This window comes from Cygnus olor, chromosome 15, assembly GCF_009769625.2.
Source record: "Cygnus olor isolate bCygOlo1 chromosome 15, bCygOlo1.pri.v2, whole genome shotgun sequence".
In the NCBI taxonomy this organism is placed as follows: Eukaryota; Metazoa; Chordata; class Aves; order Anseriformes; family Anatidae; genus Cygnus; species Cygnus olor.
Window position 1 is genome coordinate 13,351,589 of NC_049183.1, and position 15,399 is coordinate 13,366,987.

At 34.5% G+C, this 15,399-nt stretch overlaps 1 protein-coding gene across 2 annotated transcripts in view; it reads left to right on the forward strand.

Moving 5' to 3' along the window:
• Positions 1-15,399, forward strand: part of SDK1 (sidekick cell adhesion molecule 1) — a 394,723-nt gene that overhangs the window by 7,035 nt on the left and 372,289 nt on the right. The gene's annotated exons all lie outside the window — the stretch shown is intronic.

Consider the following 15,399-nt stretch of genomic DNA (forward strand, 5'->3'; position numbering starts at 1 on the left):
AAGACACTTCTCTCCATGTGCCTCAAAGATGACCCTTCACCAGCCATACAGATCAAGCAGAACAAAAATATAACTCTGTGAAAGGTCTGTTCCTGAAGAAGTTGGGGCTCCTGGAGTTCTTTCTGCCTGTGGCGATGTTGGTCTTCTTACAGAGTAGTTGAGACAATTTCATAATTTTCATTCCCTAGGAAAAAATACTTTTCTTACTCTGATAAGTAGTCAAGTGGTTACACACGTAGCCAAATTCACTTTTGCAGATGTGTAGTAGTTGGCACACCTTTGTATGGGAGGTGTATTGTTTTCTCAGTTTATTGGTTATGAATGGGTATTAAATAGATGCATTTTTTTTTTTCAGTTAACTAAAACTTTCAGATTCCTTATGGACATGGTCTTTGAAATGCCAGAGCCCTGGAACTTCAGTGGTTCTACAGGGATTACTTCATGTGGCATTTACAGGTCTGACTTCAAGGGGGTTACATGGTTGAGGAGGGAAGAATCTTTTATTTTAACATACATACTGGCTTTATTACTTTTAAACTGCTATGGCTGTTTTTTAAGATCTTGGAATGGGTTGCCTGGGGAGGTGGTGGAGTCACCGTCCCTGGGGGTGTTTAAGGAAAGATTGGACGTGGTGCTTGGGGACGTAGTTTAGTGGGTGATGTTGGTAGTAGGGAAATGGTTGGACCAGATGATCTTGGAGGTCTTTTCCACTGTATCTATGAATACAGTGTTTAATTAATTATGCATTATACAGATGCTTGGCTTGTAGGCATACATGGTATTTGCATACTGTACCTTGAGTGTTAGTGTTTTTGGTTTGCTTAAAGTTATTTTTTGTTTTGCTCTGGCTCCAAAAAATAATAATCCTGTTACTACAATATATAGTAGTCTGCAGCTAATCATACGTTTTCTCTGTGAAATGCCCTGTAATACAACTGGCACCCTCAGTAATATTGAAAATGTAGGCTTTGAAAGGGTAAGTGTTTGTAAGGCTAATTTTCAGCTGTTTTAGCTCCCTGAACTAGCTGAAACTGTGGTCACAAAAGCATCAGGGATGCGAAAGAGATGATGGGAATATGTGGCCAGGGGCATGACCCTGGCAGCCATCACTAAGATGAGTTTAAATTGTTAGAGAGGTTTCAGGTTTAGACAAAATGCAAGGGAATGTGCAAACTTACAAACATTTGGAGGCTGGTGTTCCTGGATAGAAAATAGAAAAGTTAGTGCCTTTAGAGGGGTGGTTTGGAAGACTTAACATAGGGTTTCTTCTCTGAAAGACACTTAAGGGAGTTTCTCCCTGTGTTAGAGGGAAGCTTGTCAGGTAAAGTCAGACAATGTGAATATTCCCCTTAGCCCCCTTACATCTAAATTCTTGAAACCTAAAAGGGGAATAATGTATTTTTTTCCTCTGTCTTGTCTACTAAAGTTGCAAATTCCATAGATATTACTTGTTAACATTGGTATCAAATATGCAGATTCAGCAGGTGAAAATGATGATACGAGCTCCAACAACTGATAAAATGAAATCTTTAACACCACTTTACGCAAAATGTGGAAGTGGATTGTACAATCTTATGGTATGTCACAGCATTGAGATAAGTTCTGAAGTGTCATTCTTGATAAACGATAAAGCATTTGTGGGATTTAGGCAGATAACCCGAATCTTTAATCCTGTTTTTCACATTTCCATGCTCTATTGCAGCAGCCTGAACAGAAAGTTGATTCTGGTAGATAAATCATTGTCCCTTAGGTCTATTTAAACCACTTTATGGGCTTTCAAGCAATAAGCCATATATTTTTTTAATAAACTCCTAGGTCTAACAAGTTATCTAGAAAATAATTTGTTGGATATAGCCTTCTTGGACCAGAAAGTAGACAGTAATGATACATAGCTCCAGTACATGTTGCTAAAGTGGTCCCACATTGATTCCAGGATGAAATTGAAGAGTTCTTAACTCATTATTACACAAAAAAAATCAGAAGATCTGGTAGATGCTACTTCCAATCTCATTTTCATATTTATCTAACTCTGTATATGTTGTGGCTTCGATAAGTGCTTTTGGCATTGAGTTTATAGGAAGTCTGCTCAGCAGCATTTCTACCTCTTAAGGGAAGTACTAAGAAAATAATGAAACTATAATTCAAATATGTCTAACATTTAGACATATAGAAAAATACTTTTCTTTATATTGGACTGTTTGCTCGTCTAATGTTTGCATCTAATACAGAGTCGGTAGAACACAGTCATTGTTATCTTCCTTGTGCGTTGGAGAGCATCCCTTCTTTCTTATTTCTTATCTTTAAGGAAGTGCAAAGGACATTCATGACTAAGTAGTTCTGAAATAACTAAATGGTATACAGTGATTGGAAAATAAATGCTTAGCACTATGGCATAGCTGCATTTCAAAGATAATGCTTTCATTGTAACATGGAACGAATGGCAAGTGACACAGTGTTGTAGTATTGCAGTGGGTAGGAGGAGGGAAGGAAATTACCTCACAGTATTTCTAAATGGGTGTACTGATTGTTGTGTTTTTAAGTTCTCTGGAATCTGTGCATGTAGAGGTACTACTGACCTTTCTTTCAGATTGTTTGGGGCTGTTTTCTTTCCTTCAGCGTCAGAGGTTAACTGATTCTAACCTATCACGTTAACACAATATTTGTAAAATAGCGCCCGGCTGTTTTCTTCCCTGCTGTACTCCTTGCTTAGGAGAAACTCTTTGTCCATCAGCAAATATGGCCTTTAAACTCAGCGAGCACGCCTTTTTTTTTTTTTTTTTTTTTCCCCCTATGATATGCACAAAAACTTTACCGTTGCTTAGTTGATAATGCTCCGGAAACACTGCTGTTCATACTGATGAGTACTGTCTAATTGCTCGTATATATGCCCATCTGTGTGCCTCGCTGTTCTCCTCTGTTTGCTTTATCTTTCTGTCCCAGGTTGATATAACCTTTACCACAATGTAGTTCGGGTCTCTGGTTATTGTATTAGTTACTGTAACACACGTAATGCCTACTGCTAGTAAATGACTGAGGTGATAGTTTAAAACCCTCTTTTTTATTTGTGAAATACAGAACAGATTCCTTAGTTATCCTCTAATGGGCCACAGAATAGGTTTTCTAGGACACTCGTGTTGTCTGAAGCAGGGCTTTTATTGTGCTAGAAGGCCTTATTCACAATAGGTAACCAGAAAGATTGTTTCATGGTGGGTTATCCCACCATTTTCAAAAATGTTAGGTAAGACTAAGAGACAAAAGATCAAGAATAGTAACTCCTGTATTTTGCCTTATGTTATTTTTAACGCTAAGAAGTTAGTTGCTTTTTGTTGTTGTTTTGTTTTGTTTCTGAAGAGGGAGTAACTGAAGATACTTCTAAAAAACTTCTTAATATATGCCACTTCAAACAGCAGATTTTAAGGTAAATGCTACCCACCAATTCCCCATTTTCCATTAAAAATATTTTTTTTCAAACACAATTGGTTACTTATCATTAGCAACGTCGAATATGTCTCAGATGGGGAAAAATCATGGATAATTGTTAAATTAATTTCCTGAATCAGTATGTGTAAGCATCATTTAAAAAACATATTCTAAAAAGAAAACAAGATTCTTTATAGTTATCTTAAGCTCTTTTATTTCTTTTTTAAGTTCTGTGCTATCTTCTCTCTGGGAGAGTTTGCAAGACTCTCAGCTTTTATGAACTACTCCTGAGAGGTCTGTGCTTTCCGCTTTTGAAAAGAATACATATATTTTATTTAAAAACTTCCTGACTTGTAGACTGAGATAAAGTGTTTCCTTTTCACAGAGCCTAATCGTGCTAGTTCTGGTTATCCCTACAACAAGACTAAAATTCTACTTTTAAACAGTTTTGTTCGTTGCCATGGGAGACTAGGTTAAATGATTTTGCCTTAGTTCAACAAGCAAAACAGGCTTATTAGTACCCAGTGCCTTTATTTCAGGTTCCCCTATACCTGTGTCAATATCAAACTTTCTCACATTTTCATTATATATGATTTATTAATAGCTTCTAATTGGTAAAATATTTATACATATTTTTTTCCAAATCTTCAGTTGAGAATTGAGAGCAAAAGCATGTCAAACTCGAAAGTTTTAAGTGCTGGGAGTTCAATGCCACATTCACTGTGTAAATATATCATGATTAAAATAAGATGCCTGGTCAATTCCATTCAAGTATAATTTTCAGCTTTTTTTATTCTGGGTTTAGCTTTGTCTTCTGCTACCTAGAATCTGAACAGACATACTTATGGCACACTAGTCAGTAAAAGTCTGCTACATTAACTGTTGTACTTGGTAAATTTGACTGCAAATTAATTGCATTGCAGTTTTGCAGTCCAGACAAGATCTAAAATTTAAAATTTTGACGGTTTCAAATTGTGGGTGTTACTATTAAAACAACAGCAAAAAACAAACAAAAAATAGTAGGGTAGCTAGTGAGAAAATGTAATATGGCTCTGCAACTGGACAATCCTAATCTCTTGGGCAGAGATGAATACTTTATCTGTAACAATGCAGAATGGAAGCTTGATGCCTGCAAAATAGCTTTCACCAACAAATGTGTTATCACTTTCAGCCTAAATGCTCTTTGACTGAATAGAGATAAAACACTTTTTTCATTTTTTTATGCATTTGACATTATTCTGAATACATCTATTTTAATATTTCCTTTCTATAGACAATTTCCTCTGTACGTTGGCAGACAGTGAGGAGACACAAACACAACTAAAACAGGCATATGTCATGGTAAAAGGAAAACCTGTCAGCAGAGGAAGCTGTTGGCAGAGGGAGCTTCCAAAATTACGTCAGGTGCCTTCCCCTAAGTGGCTGAGTCCAGAAGGGTTCAGTGCAATGATGATACTCTTTGGTCTAGGCTCTACTCTCGCTGAGGTGCAACTAAGTAGGATTTTGTTTTCATTGTCCTTTAAATGCTTAGTTTCATTTGTGATAGCTATTAAATGAAGGATGTCCTTTGGAGAGCAAACAGGAGTTATTTTTCTATACTTACAAATGACAAAATACAAAAGATTTCACCCACTGATAAGTACAGTAATAAAGGGAAGTGATTTATCAATATGAATTGTTGGCAGGTGAGTTGGGAGGCAGTATTTTTAATCTTCTAATTTTGTTCCGTGTCTCCGTTTCACCGCTGCCAATATACTCTTCCATTTGGGAAGAACCTCTCCATGAGGGTGTATTCTGATCTCAGAGAAAGTTACGTGCCCACAAGTTTTCAACCATGTGCTCATGTAGCTGGTTAACAACAAGCTTAACTCCTCTTGATCGCTCTAAGTAACTGTCACTTTGTGCTTGTGCAGTCTGGTCAAAAAGAGTTATTAGGTTAAGAAATGATCAATTATTCATTTCATTAGTTAATATCTGTCCTGATGGTTTAAAACAAATGAGGTCAGAGTGTTAATATTGTTTATTACAAATGAAGTGCTGATTACGCGTGGATTTTCACACTTTCATGTGAACAAATGCCTGTTTTGTTACAGGAATTCTAAATATCTTCCTGTAGAGTTTCTGGGCTTTCTAACTACTGATAAGCCTGTTTTTATGCAAATGTTCAGTGCATTGGAGTAAGCGTTAGCTGTCACTTTATTAAAATTAATGGCATAGCTACCCATGTTTACTTGGAATTCATTGCAGCGTGAAGTGAATAGGCATTGGTGCTTTGGTAAATTATGTCATGTTGCACATTTCTTAAAACCAATTAGTGAGTGTTGGTGTTGGGCATGTGCAGCGTATGTAGTTGTCGCTGGCACTTGAATTTGGTAACATCCAAACCAGTGTGTTTACCAGGAGAGCTCTATTGGAACTATTAACATGTGCCGAAGACAGTGGATATTGTAGCACTTGGGGAAGAAAATGTTTGCTACTGTTCTATTTCAAGACAAGACGTTGTACTGTTTTAAGGACGTGACTGCGTAGACTGAAAGAGCTCCCAAAACCAGTATGGGAGATGCTAGATATAGATTTCCTATAATTCAGTCAAATCTTACATCCCACGTGAAAGGCAAATGTCAATTTCATACAAATTTGCAACTCTGTTGCTTTTCCAGATATCTAAGTCTCAGCTGCCTTGAGGTTCTGGAAAAGAGGCTACATGCCGAATAAACTGTATGCATGCCTGCTAGGTCAGATGCTGCATGGAGGCAAATAAAACACAAGACGTAACTATTCAGAGCTCATGGTGTAAGCTGACAAGTAGAATGCACTGTACATGTGAAGAACTGTCCATAGTGATTTGATATACTGGAATTTTCAAAGCCTTCAGTGTGTTCCAGCCCTGTGAATTCCTATTACTGTTGCTGGTCAAAAGATCTTTTATTTTTTCTTATTTTTGTATACAAAGTATTACTTCTATAGACAAAGTATTACTTCTACACAGAAAAAAGAAAGTTTTAAATTAACATGTTATTAGACATATTAGTGCTCTGCATGATTATGTTTTCCAAAATTTGATTTTAATGTATCTGCCCTGTTTTTAATAATTCTTTAATCTTTATTCATTCCTTTTTTATCTGGTTATTTTTTAATCTTTAATAATTCTTTTTTTATTAGGTTATTTTAACATTTCTAAAATAATGTTTTGTGTCATTTGGCATTGAGTTAAATAACTGTACTCAGATTTTTTTACAGATTTTTTTGGCTCTGTGGCAATTCAGAACTACGACTCTCAGCATGGAGCATAAGATGGAAAATGTTGTCCTAACAGTAATTTCCACCCCTAGTTCCTTCTCCCCTACTCAGTTGCCTTCACTTGATCCTCCAATTCCTTCTGACAGGAGCAATGTGGTGATAAAGAAATGGAGGCCAAAAAAAAAAAAAAAAAAAAAAGGAAATGTAGGTGAGATGCAGAAATACTATGAATCTACATCCTTAACTTAGTTCAACTAACACCATCTGTTTTCAAAAACTCATTTTGGAGGCCTCCTCTTTTTGTTTGTGAGGTTTATTTATTTATTCATTTTATACCTTGTATATTGACAGAGAGAAACTGTGAAATTGCGTGATCTTAAATGGAGATCTTAAATCTCATAAATCTACATGGTGAAATGTAATAATGTTAGAGTCAAAGCACTTGTGGTTATTGAATTAGTTGTGCTTTTTCATATCACTGTGTGTGTAGTAGTTCTGTAAGAAACAAAGTGTTCAGATCTTTCAGACCTACTGTTTTTGAAGAAATAGCTAAATGCAGCAGGTTTCAAGCTCTCTGAGTCCTTGGTAAAGGGGTGAACAATTGCCACTATTGGTCATTCATTAAGTGTGGTATTAAATTTGTGGGTAAAAAGTGAAGTGCATTATCACATTTTCATGTAGCACAGAAAAGGTCTTAGTTTTTTGTTGTTGTTGTTGGCTTTTTTAGTTGTTTTTGGTTTTGGATCATCTAGTACATGTCTCCTGTATTTTAGGGCTTGCACTAATTTACAACTTATTACAATGAATCCTTTTCATAGGAGGAAACTAATGACCATCAAACCTAGTATCATAAAAAGAAAGGTTAAGCTTTCTGTGGCCTGGTTGAATATGATAAGTAATGTAATTTTACTAATAAAATAATGTGTATAAAAGTAGGTGATTTTAATTTAAGTAGTATTCAGCAAAGCTTACACGTTTAAAATATTCTCCAGTGATTTTTACTTAATATATTGAAGATTTTTATGCTTTAAACTTTCACGTTGCTATTATACTGTTCTTAATAGTTTTGCTTTATGCATTTAAAAGCTTTGGTTGCATTGGGGCAGTTTTAAAACTTTTCTGGTAGAGTAATTAATATATACTATAGGGGTAACTAATAAATATTAAAGTTACACAGATTAATCCCAATGAATTTCTTTAATGTCAGTGCGTAAATTGCATTGCTCTTCTTAATGTCAGTCTAATCTAATTTTTTGCACAGAAGCAAATGTGTTTCTTTGTGTGTGAAAAAGGATGTGCTTCAGCAGTTTTCAGGAACTGAGAAATTAGTCTATCCACTCATACTACTGGTGGGAAGTAATACCTGTTAAACATAAAGAGTTTATATGTAAGTATTTCATGATGCAAATACTTGTCTTCTGGGATATATGTTTTTTAAAGAAGTTCATAATAAAGCAAAGGAGTTATGTGTTTTGTTTTGTTTTTAATAATTAAAAAAATATATATTTTGTCTCTGTAGAAGAGACTTAATAAACAATCAGGTTGTTGAGAAGATCAAAAGCAGAAAAGGAATAATACATAGCACTTTTGCCTGAACCAGGAAATGATACGACATGAGACTGTATCTTCATGTGTACTGTTAAGTAAAAACATTAGTATACTTTGATTAATGTTGCTTAGCACGTTTGATAGCTCACAAAGTTAATAAATGACAGTCACAATCTTCAGTCTTCTATTGGAGTATGTGTGGGATACTTAATAAAGTTACTTAAGTCTTAAATGTAGATGCTTATGAAGCTATTCAAAACAGAAACAGCAATACTGATTTTTTTTGAGTTGTATTTTACTTGGCTATACCAGATATGTAAATGCCCAGCCATAAGAAGACATTATTTATTCTAAGCCTAATACTTTTCTTTCAGTAGATTCAAAATAAAGATGCATCCTCAGTCAAATATTTAGATTTATCCTGCTTTAAGGTATTTCACAGTCCAAAATAATTAAATAAATAAATTAGTGAAAGGATTTCCTCAAATTGCCATGATTTAAAAAAAAAAAAAAAAAAAAAAGACAATTAAATTAAAGATGTCTAATATTCTTATGTATCTTTCTTAGTGTTGTGACTCTGAAGTGTGGCATATCCCATCACGCTTTCAAAAAGAGTAGTTACTTACCAAGTATGTTCTCCCAGATACCCTCTAGTCTGTATTGTTTTTAAGACTGGAGATATGTAAAAGAGTTTTATTTGGTTACCGTGACTAGAGTGGCAGATGAATCTGTTATCAATTATCTTCTTCAGTGTCCTGATGGCTATTTGATCTTGGATCCTATTTCTTTTCGTACATTATCATCAGAATTGTTTATCAAGTTCCAGGCAATTAACCTATGCAAACTCTTTCAAGGCATAAAAGTCTTTGCAAGTGCTGGTGAAGGTAATAATAGTGCATTGATACTGCAAATATTAAATTTGTTGGACATAACTTTTATGACTAGTTACATTCTTGGAAAATTAAAGAATTTTTATTCTCAGATACTAACTTTCATTCTCAGATAACTAACACAGGACTGTCAGTTAAGAGTTTGGTTTGTAATAGAATATATATGGCGTGAAAATCAATAAGTGATAGTAAACTTGAAAGCATATTATGCCAATTTTAATGGTTTCCTTTCATTGCAGATTTGTACTTGATGCTGCAGGGTATGGGCTATTCAGTATCAAGGAAAAATATAGCAATGTCCATTGTTTTCTTGATTGTTTCTCTGACTTCTGGAGCAGATAGCTACCTCAAATATTCATTTAATATTGATTGTTTATCCATAAGAGTGAAATTCCCTTTATGTCTTCATCCCAGATGATTTTGTAATATGTTGTCTCCTTTCACTTTGAAAGAACTTAAAAACCATTATCTAAAAATGTAACAATTATAGATAGAATAAATGCCCTACAGTATTGAGCGTGAGAGAAACAAAACATTTATTATGTTGTAAACTTAAGTTGAGCAGTAACAATATTAATTAGAATATGAAAAGTAATAAGAGTAATAAGAGTTTTGTGTGTATTCAGTTTAACACTTATTTTTATTTCCTCTTCTACATCAGGAAGTTCTTGCAGTAGTGCAGGAAAACAAAATATTTAGAAAAATAAGAATAGTGATTATTAAATAGCAGTTTTTTAGGACAATGTTTAGGTAATTTCATGATTCTGGAGGCGAAAAGTGGTAAAGTGGGAGGAAACTAAACTCAGTTTAATTATAATATGATCAAATTTGACAATTTGAGAATTTAGAAAAATCACATCTAATCTTGATAAATTATTTCGACAGGAATTCACAATTTCTGTTAATATTATGTGTTTATAAGTAACTGTATTCTTTGGCTTGACTCCTGATTCTGCCATGTTTTCAGGGGAGGAATGTTTTTTTTTGTTGTTTGGTCGGTTTTGTTCTGCTCAGGAGGCAATGAAGAATGGGAATTATGCATGCTGAATCCTTCTACCCCTATCCTTATGCGTAGCTGCTTCCTAGACTTTGGGTGTGTTTTAAATTCCCCAGCACCACAGAAAAAGCATGCTGGGGACTTGTTCTATGCTAAAGTGTAGGACAGCTTTTTTTCCTTATGGAAGAAAGGACAGATGTCAACTGTTGCTTGTCATTGCAAGCAGTATAACTAGCCTAGTGTGCTGTTCATTAGATGCTTGTAACAGCATAAAATAATCATGAAACATTTTGGGCTTTCCTGAGCACTCAGAAATGGTGGTTTTCAGAAAATGCAGAAGGTTACAGAATATTCCTTGGAACAGATTTACTTAGTTGCCATGTGCCCTAGTAGTTATCTTAACCTGAAACACAGTACTTAAGCTGAAGTAGTATTGAAATGTAGTAGTTAACCTGAAACATAGTTAATAATTCAGAGACAAGGAGTTGGGTGGATTCTGAGGGGTTTCTGGCCTTAGGAGCTCTCTAAAAATCTCTATAATGTAGCTGTTGAATTAAATAGTCAGCACTCAGTCTCCTTATGGTGGAAGTTTGTAATGCTGTTATCAAAAATGTTTATCTGAAGGTAATTAGCATCCACGTTGAACAGGTTTCCAAAATTAAACTGAGGATGTTGTCGATGTGCATATATCTGTAACTTTAGTGTCTTGAAGGAGCCAGCAAAAATATCAACCACAAAGCATTTAGTATACCATGGAGGTTAGTTGATGAACAGAAATATGAAAAACTGGCAAGCCATAAGGGTTTAGAGTGTATCGGCTGTAGGTAGAGTATATAATGCTTGAACAAGATGGTCCCATTTTATATCCCCATGAAATGGTCATCACATCATTTTATAGGACATTTTTATTGTCTACTGATGCTTCTCATTGTGTTCTGTGGGAAGGGCTTGGGTTACCTACACTGCTCTTAGCAGAGTTCTGTTTTGCAAGACTAAAGTATCAGGTGGCAGACTAAAAAGTCCTCAGGATTTTGATGTTCTGAAGGCCATATGTAAGCATCTGTAAGTCGCTCCGGTTAGCTTGCCTCCTTTTCCATGTGTCTTTTTCAGTTGTACGGATACTTCAGTGGAGTAACTACAAAGCTTTTATACACTGATGTTTCCCATTCTCTCCCTTCACCAAGCACCCTTCCCTTGTGCCATGTGTGGCAGACAATACCTTTGTGGGTCATTATTTCTCAGTAGTTATTTTTTATTATTCCTCCTTTGCCTTTTAATTGTATTCCCAGGCTAATGTTGTTTGAGGATTCTTCATTAGATTTAAGAATTGACTCACAAAACTTTCTTCCATTGACTCCTACGGTTTTTATGGAATTTGTTAACCTAAAGTTCCCCTCTTTCCCCCCTTTTCCTTTGTCTTGTTGAAATGTCTTTCTCCACAGGAATCTGAATAGAAAGAAATAATGTATGAATGTATTTTATTTGGTAGTTTGTGGGAATAATAATAATAAAGTTAAGTCTGGCTTTGTGTTTTCTTTGTGTTGCAGTTCCATTAGAAAAGCTCCCTAATTAATGCTTGTGAATTTAACAATAGGTTTTACTTTACTAGCCTAAAATATTTTTGGGTATCCATTTGTAGCCTGAGGTGAAAGCATATCAGGTTTAATGAGCCCAGTAACCCTGAGCTACTTTGGTGGCTGTTGGTTGAACCAGGTGTATCAAATTTGAATAGACCTCATGTTAGAAAATACAGAAAATTAGACAGTTTCTGATTGCCATTAAAATAATCTTTCTCTCCTTTCAGTTTCTGTCATTTTAGAATCTGGAGGAAAACAGTGGTTGTCTTCTGCCAAAAACATTCACATATATACCATGTTTATCTGAAATACTGATTAACCTTAGCCATTTTTCCCCTCTAACAATTATTTGAATAGTAGTGGCCAATATGTTTTCTGTAGGTTAGGCTATATTTAAAATTAAGTTGCCTTGAGATAGCTGATACTTATTTGTACTATGTTATAAGCTGTGTAAGCTTAATTTTATACTACATAGTTTATCCATGTCATTATCAGTACTAGAAACACAGAGTAACCTTTACTTGTTATATATGTTATATATTGAGCATATTGGTAAAAAATACTTTAATGAGTACTTCTGTGATTAATAGTTGATGAATCAATCCAATGATTTTGGGTCATTTCATCTGTCTGCTTCAGCTCCTTCAAAAGGAGTTTTATAATTTATTCCAGAAATATAATTATTAATCTAAAGTTAGTGCAATTAATCTTTAGTCAGCTTTCACATTTTGAAAATGAAAATGTTTGTCAGAGAATTGTAAGTATTTTTTGTGAAGATTCTTGGATAACAAGTTATGTTCCTACTAGGCAAAGTATATATTTAACTAGCATACTGTTTCCTCTGGCAAGCTATTTTGATATTGACGTTTAATTAGGTTAGCTAAATTATACATTATGACCAAAGGCAATATAACAAAATACATGTGGAATACATTGAAATACATGTTAGTCCATCAGCTTTGTTGAGAAATATGTCATGGGAGGTAGACAAACAATATTCTGAGTTTATTGCTGCTTTCAGAGTTAATGACCATAATAAAGGTAGTTTAGTTTGCTAGTTATCCATTAGTTTTGTTTTTAATAACTATTTTTTTTATTTGCAAAATGGTCTTCTGCTGAAAGCACATGCTTTTAATTTTTCATCTTCAATTAGCATTACTTTTCAGATTTTTACAAGGGGGTATAAAGAGTGCTGGTTGAAAAAGTTTGTCTAAATGAATTCAGATAGACAATTCTAAATTTGCCAAAATAGGCTCATGTGAAAAATACCAGATCTCAGTTAGAAACTTAGAGTTATTTATATCGTTCTTGTCCCACATAGTTTTGAACTTGGAACGTTTTGGCCTGTTGTGACCGTTACCAGGCTTACTTCTCTGTCTTCAACCAGATGGATTATTGTTTAGACCATGGTGTTACAGGTTGAAAGGATAAATTACTGATTGTTGACTTTCTGCTCAATATCAGATGTTACTCCCTCCCAGATCTTTCCTACGGCATGGAATTTAATTTCTTTGATCCTGTAAAAGAAAAGTAGAAAAGCATACTTTAATTGGAAAAAATGGTTTTACAAATAAAAAGTTTTTTTCATATTTGCATTACTTACAATGCATTTTTTTGTCTTATAAATATGCTAATCTTTACAAGGTGCGTCTGGTATGACATATGGAATATAATTTTGTTTCAGTTCTTTGCCATCAACCTAGTTACTGTTACATGAAAATGTAGGATTGGCAGGGAAAATTAGTATGTTCATTTGACATGATTCTTACAAGACTTTTGAGAAGTATCCAGAGTATTCATCTGTATTATAAGTAGACAGCTGTTTGATGAGGACTTGTAGAGTCTGTTAATTGCATGTTTGTTCCTTTTCAGACAGCATTTCTTTTGGGCCCATTTGGTCTGATGGAAAATCTGCAGATAAATACTTGTGAATAAAAGAACAAAGCTCAGTTAAACATATGTTTATATTTGAAATATTTTTATAAAAAGGGGATATTTACCTCAGAAGTAATTAAGATGATTTTCTTAGGGTGATGGAGCAGTGTCAAGTAAAAAAAAAAAAAAAAAGACAACAATGCAAAACAAGTTGAAAAGATTGCTTTAAATTGCTCCTTAATTTATCAGTCAAAGCTTAGCCACACATAAGCACAATATTGTATTGGGAAATGAAGCAAAATTAAACAATAAATTCATATCTTAGTTACTATTTTTTTACTAGCATAGATCCAATGAATGAATAAATAACTGAACTAAATAATCTAAAAAAGCCCAGGGGAAAAAAAAAAAGTTAATTTTGTTGCCATGCTGCTATTTACATGGAATGAGATTATTTATTTATTTTTTAATTTAGTGTATTCTAACTTTGTGGTTAATCTATTTCGGATCCCCATTTTACACGACTGCACAGAGATAACTTACTTATAAATAAAAAAACCTATGTCAGGTAACTCGGAATAGTCTAGCAGTAACAGTGCAGAGCTTAATTCGGTAACACTTTTCAGCCAGAAAAGTCCCATGTTCTTGACCCTACTCTCAGGGTCATGTTTGCAGTTTAAAATAGAAGTTACAAAAAATCCATAGTCAATATTGGAGGCGGGCATAGGAACCCAAGACTACTCCCTCTCCGGAATTTTCTGCTCAATATTATAAAGAGCTCCAGTCTTGTTTGTGTGTTTATGCTTTTACCATTTCTTTTTTATTCAGTGATCCTTCTCTTTGAGTATGTACATGGGACAGCTTCAACTGCATAACAGAAATACTTCCAGCCTTGTCCTACGGCATCATGCTACAGGCATTTTTCTGGAAACAGGATACAGGAATTTCAGATTTGAACTCCTTGTGCTGAGGGACATGACCAAACCCACATTTTGATATCCTGGACATAAAGATGCTGTCCTTGGAAAAACAGGTTGGCCTAGTTTTTTGTGCTGAAAGGCAATTGCAGAACCTAATACCACCTCTGTGCTGGTAAACAAAATGGACTGGGCCTGTGCTCTGCACCGAGGCCACGTGGCATGATACAACCATATGTTGCACAGAACATAATATGATACATAATAGGATAGAATCCATATATTAAATTCTTTTACCTACCAAAACAAGGTGAACAAATACATGCAAACTGTATGTCGGAAATACGTCCTAGACACACTAACCTGAAGGCATGTTCAGGCACTGTTTGGAAGACTAATAACTAAGAAGTTGTACCCAAACTGCACAAGCAGATGTCTCAAAGTTAGGTATAGCATAAACCCTTTTGTGAGTCTGTCTTATATCTTAAATGTTAGAATATATTAAAAAGAGAGGTGCTTTTATTGTTAAGTACTTTTTGTTCAAATTAGAAGCAATTAGGTTCCGTTATGTGGATACTTCTGCCTTTTCTTACAAACGTTGCTTCATCTTAACAAGAGATAAGCTCATTAAGCCAGGGAATGACAACTATAGGCTGTTTGACTTGACTCTCGGTATTAAAGAGTTCTTTGCTAGAAAATGATAATGAAGAACATTTCCAAGAATTAATTTATTACACTTGGTTTTGGAAGGTTGATTTGATTATGATTTTAATTTAGCTAAATTCCATCCCCAAATCATTGAGCAAAGATTCCATACAATTTTATTAAAACTAATGAAATGAATGCTCTGTTTATAGGCCCAATTCAGTATGGTACTTCAGAAAAAGCTTAATTTCAAGTACATGAGAAGTGATATTATTGGTAAGTCAAGCATG